At 55.9% G+C, this 5,524-nt stretch overlaps 1 protein-coding gene across 1 annotated transcript in view; it reads left to right on the forward strand.

Annotated features, from left to right (window-relative positions):
- Positions 1-106: 106 nt before the first annotated feature.
- The window catches only part of LOC127751155 (uncharacterized), a gene marked incomplete at its 3' end in the record, with an annotated part of 24,203 nt that continues 18,785 nt past the window's right edge, over positions 107-5,524 (forward strand). The window contains exon 1 of the mRNA XM_052274263.1: positions 107-254. The remainder of the gene's footprint in view (positions 255-5,524) is intronic.

The raw sequence follows: 5,524 nt of genomic DNA on the forward strand, positions 1-5,524 counted from the left end.
GGGGCGTGGCGGTCCAGGACCCCGTGGTGGTGGGGTGGTGGTGGTGGGGTGATCCTTGGGGCTCCCGCCGCCGCCGGGACCCGCGGGTCCTCACACGTTCGCCCCGCTCTCGTCCCGACAGGACCGTCCGCCGCGCAGCACTTTGTGGCACCAGGACCCCGCGTGCCATGTGTCAGTGAGTGGTAGTGATCTAGTGAGTGCGACGCGCCGCCCACCCCTTGGACTAAGTGCACCGCCGGACCAACAAACTACAAGTGAGTCAATGACCAGCCCAATTCGCAACCCATTGTTGTTTCCGCTTATTGATTGATTCTTTGGAAAATAAATGGATAAAACTGTGAGACAATCATTCAAGAGTTTTCATTGTAAAGTATGAGCACGCTGTATTTGAGTACGGAATGCGTTTGGAAACGACTTTTGTTTATGGTAAAACCACTTAATGCAAGTATCCTTTTAGCATCGTTGGTAATATGCCTCAACCGTAGAATAGAAAAATAGCAAAATAGAGACGACTTAACTGACGAAGCTATGAAACGGAAGGACATAAGTTGACCTTCCTCAATGATCTATGTGTTCTTCGAGCTTTACGATGATAAAATAATAATGAGAGCAATTATTGTGACGCTATGTAACGTCGACGCATTCCCATTTTTCTGCTGGGTTATTCGTAGTCCAACTTGTACTTGTCTCTAAAACTATTTCTCGCTCTTTCCGCCTTTGGTGACGTCTTCCATAGAGAATGCCTCACATCCTCTCTCTCTCTGTCACACACACTAGGGCGGGGCGCGACACTTGCAGAGCGAGCTGGGCGGGCGTAACCTGGCGGTTATGTCGCGCGGGAGTTGCGCCTCCGCTATATCTACGTTTCAACACATTTGCATATGAGTTGTGCCCGCCGGGGCCCCGCCGGGGGGACGCGCGCCTTAACGCTATAATTCTCTTCCCCGTTGGCTCGGCTACCGTCGCCGCCTGCCGGCCGCTTGCGACAGCCGCTCTGCTCTGGACTCTTCGTCGTCGCCGCATCCCGGACGGTTCCAGAGCACATCCTCGTTCGCGCGTTTTGCACCACACCGGGGCTTTGCAGGGCGCGGGGGTGCGGGGGCCGCGCGGACGACTTCTTCCCGTTTCGAGCCTTTTGATATTTCCTCTTTTCGGAGAATGACATCACCCGACACGGCGGATCGGGTTGTGGCGTCACCTTCGCGAGCGCGTCCCTGAGGGAGCAGCGTCGTCGTCGTCGCGGCCACCGGTCGAAAACAAAGTCGAAATGACGAATTGAGAAGGATATCGCCATTTTACTACATTATTTTTCCGCCATCACTACTAGGTGTGTCCCGTGCGGGTGTATCAGCCAGCTTTAACGAGCGGTATATACCTGTTGGCGTGAGAGGTAACGGCCACACAGCCCAGCCTTTACAGCTGCCGCTATGGCCGGTTGCTTGAAAAATTCACCCGTGTTCGTTCACACCCGATCGCAAAAATAGAAGATAAAAAAATAAATCATGGCCTAGGAAAGGAATTGTCGACAGCAGCGTCCGTGACTGGTGCACTGGTTTGCACCTTTTCTCAGCAGCAGTGCCGTACCCCGGCCCAGCCCATGTACGCCAAGTGTGCCACGGGGACCATAGTTTATGCGAATTGCCCTGCTCGCTACATTTTTGGGGCAGCTCGGCCTTCGAGCGGATTATGCGACCGTTCGGTGACTCTCCATCGACGTATGATAACTACAGAATGGACTGGTAATTTTGAAAACAGTAATCCTGTAGGCTGCACTTTTCTTCATTCTCGAGGAAAGTTCTTTTCAAGCAATGTCGAGTATATCCCTCAAATACCAGTCGAACATATTTTGACCGTAGTATGGAAGTACAGGACGATCTAACTGAATTCTGTTTCTGTGTACCGAATTTTTAACAATGAGGCAGGGAGAAGTTACGTTAAGATTGCACACAAAATTGAGTGTTGTCAATGTTCAATTCAATTATAGGAAACACGTACCGGGCGCAATAACATGTGTGCGCCTCTGGCATGGTCAGCAAAGTTTCCTAGGTTCTTCATAAAGTATTTTTTCTTTTTTTTTTAATAGTGGGGTTGGGTTGAGGTGGGGGGAGAGGGCGCTTTTTCCTTCCCTTGCCTTCCAGGTTTTGGATTCCAGGCTCGTGCGGCTCCGGGGCCGGGCGGCCCGTCCGTATGGATCGATACGTCAGTTTGCTGTCAGCCTGTTGACCTTCCCCGCTCGAGCGACGTGCATTATGACGAAAGCAGCAAAACGCCGGGGAATCCAGACGCCATCCACGCAAAAGGTTTCGGTTTGGCGTGCGGCCCGTAGGCAAAGACCGAAGCAGGGAGGGAGAATGTCTTCAATGGAATGCGAATCGTCAAACGCAATGTTACACTCGTGACCTTACGCGATTGACAGTTGTAAGTGGTTAGGAGATCTAGAGAAAAATGTGGGGGGAAAATAGAGCATTATTGAATGGAAAGTACGAGGGAATTGCTAGAAAAACGGGGCAAATTATGAAGAAAAAAACAATTTTTCACTTTTCTGGTGAGAGATGATGTATGTATGAATATTTCGCAAAAGTACCGCGACTGGGCGTGGCGGGGCCCCCCCGGCCGGGACTGGGTACTTACTCTATGAGCTGTGCGACTTGCCAAACGGGGCCAGCGGTCAAGAAGTGGCGAGTCTGGTGGCGTCGAGTGCATTCGCTAGACGTGACAAGGAGCCGGGGGCCAAGCCAGACCCTTTCATCAGAGCAGAGCAAAGCTTGCGGCGGGCCTGGCCGCTCGCCCCGCCACGCCCCGCCACGCCCCGACACGCCCCGACACACCCCGTGGTGCACCTGCCCGACAGGACATCGACTCGGATATGTTTGCGAGGCAAGAGGCCGACCCGACCCAACAACCACGCGCGCGTGTTTATTTTTGTCTTAACTTTTTTGTTTTATGATGCCAATTTTACGGTCTTCCTTTTCTAAAAAAGATGCCCTCCCTCAGCCCCTCTCTCCCCCCAAAAAGAGACTCCATTTACTTGGAGAAGCTGGTTTCTATGACATCATCATTTTGTTTTATGTCAAGAGCTTTAAGCTTGAAACACAAGCGAAAAAAATAAAGTATGGCAAAATGCTTATACTGCGGATCGCCGCGCAAAGTTGCTCTGCTGCAGCACGGAGTGAGAGCGGCGGTGGTGGACTTTTCCTTGTAATTGCTGGACTTCTGCGGAACGCACTGATCCGCCTTTCATTCGGACGCTGCACCGGCCGCGGGCCGGCGAGGGCAGCTTGTCATCGCAAACGGTCTCTATGATGAAGAAAGCGGTCAATGTTTGACGGTTTACTACATGTGAGGATGGCAAAAGCAGGATGGCACGGCCAAAGATCTGCAGCACAACCTCTCTCCAAGACAGATGCTACGGGAGGACGGCGTTTCTCCCGCGAGTGTCCCGCCCGCCGCGCCCTTCAGACGCTGCGGGGGCGGCGGTGCATCTGCCGATGCCGTAACGCTTCCTGCCATCGGCCGCCCGGTCGATACCCATCGCGCCCCCGCCCCGCCCCACCCCGCAAGCCGGCCGCGCCTCTAGCAGCCTCCCAATGTCACGGCCAGGAGCACGCCCCCGCGGCGCCCCCCTCTCCCTCTCCCCACGCGGAGCGCATGGGCGCCGCCGCCGCCGCCGCGCCGTGAGGTAACAGGCGTGGTACCGCGCCCCGCCAGCCCCGCCAGCCCCGCCTCCCCCCGCCGCGTCCCGCAACGGCGCTTCGGCGGGGATCCCACGAGACGCGCCGCTCGGACCGTTCTTTCAGACAGAGCTGTGCGATATCTCGAAAACTAACAGACACCATCTCCCGCAGTATCGAGGGTTCGATTTGCCCGCGACCCGCGATATCGGCTGTCGACATGTAACTAAGATAAAGAAGGGCGGGTTCCCTCTACTTGCTTAGACCGTAAGGGATCATGCAGAAGGTACGTCCATCATTCCCCGTTGCGAACTTGCGAAGTTCAGCCTCTGCCAAGCTCTCAGAGCGCCTGACAGGTAGGCAACATCTTGTCTGCCGTGCGTGCGTGTACTGCGGGGTGGCCTATTCCGAGTCTCGCAGGCGCTCAGCTCCCGTAATTTTCCGAATGAATCTGAAAAAAAAAACGGACGTACTTTCCGGACGATCCCTGATGCGCCGCGGCGTTCACGCGTGGACAGGGGCTAGTGTAGGCAAGCTCGCCCGCACCACTGAGAGCGGCACAGCATAAAAACAAAAGTGCGCGGGGTTAATCATCAACCTGGTGCACACGGCACCTCGGTTGTACCAGTTGTACGCCTCTCATTTCGTCCACACTGCATGATTCACGCAGTGCGCGAGCAGTGCTACAGATGTAGTACATGGTCGCAGCGCAGATCACCAACAAAGTATTGCTGGGCATTCATCAACCTCTTCGGGTCAGCAGGCCAGAGCACAGCACACACGGGAGAGGACATCCGTCACATATTTCACGTTTAATTTCAGTTTTAATTCCAACTAGCGACGATGTCCACGTCCCCACTCGGTGCATGGGGGCCCCCCAGCGGCATCGTAACATGTTGCGGCCCATAGGTCAATGAATCTCTCCCCCTCCCCCCTTTCCCCTCCTCTCCGTGGCCTTGTCCGATATGACTATTGGGCACCAGGCGGTGCCTTACCTTTAGCACTTTCCCCCCGTCCCCTCCCCCCGCGGCCACCTCGGACGATACCGGTTTAGGTGATTGCCTTCTTGCCCCTCCTCCCCTTTCCCCTCTCCTGTACTCCTCTGAGCTGGAATATAGGCGGCGAGGGGCTCCTCGGATGCACGGCAGGCGCGGGGTACGACGGCGGGCCAGTACAATGCACAGACAGAGTTTTATTTCGCAGGCAGATACGTGTAGATACACGCCCCCCCTCTGCGCCCCTCTCTTGTTAGGCCCGACCTCCGCACCTCTCCGTCGCCGACGGCCGCCGCCGGTTAGATCGATGGCTATCAGTTGATACGCCCGGTCGGTTCGGGTCGGTCTCCCACGGGGGGGCTGCTGTCACTCGGACAACAACACACTCTGACACCCAGGACCGCGACCCTAATCCGACCCGTCCGTCCGACCCGCGGCGGCGACGGCGGCGGCCTTGGTGACCTTGCAACAGCAGGCGACCCGCAGCGACCCACACGTCAGGTCTACAAGCTTTATTTCCCCTAGCTGCTAAACCTTTCCCTTCAAACGCGCACACACACACACGTCATCGACGTTGTTGCATGCATCATGCGGATTGTTTCCCGCAAGTTTTCGAAGGTCGAGCCATAATTTCAGGTCACACCAACAACAGCAGCGGCGACCCTATATACCCTCCTGACCCCCCGCGCGGACCTTGCGCCAACCTGGACTAGATCATTTGTATCGCCTGTCAACGCGCCCGGCCGTGTACTTCCCCGCACACCGCGCCGCCGGGTCACCGCGTCGTTTTGTCCGGACAAGGGCGTGGCAGAGGAGAAGGAGGGGAGGGGGAGGGGCGGAACCAGGGCCATTACTTCG

Source organism: Frankliniella occidentalis, unplaced genomic scaffold (assembly GCF_000697945.3).
Source record: "Frankliniella occidentalis isolate FOCC.00 unplaced genomic scaffold, Focc_3.1 Scaffold365, whole genome shotgun sequence".
NCBI lineage: Eukaryota > Metazoa > Arthropoda > Insecta > Thysanoptera > Thripidae > Frankliniella > Frankliniella occidentalis.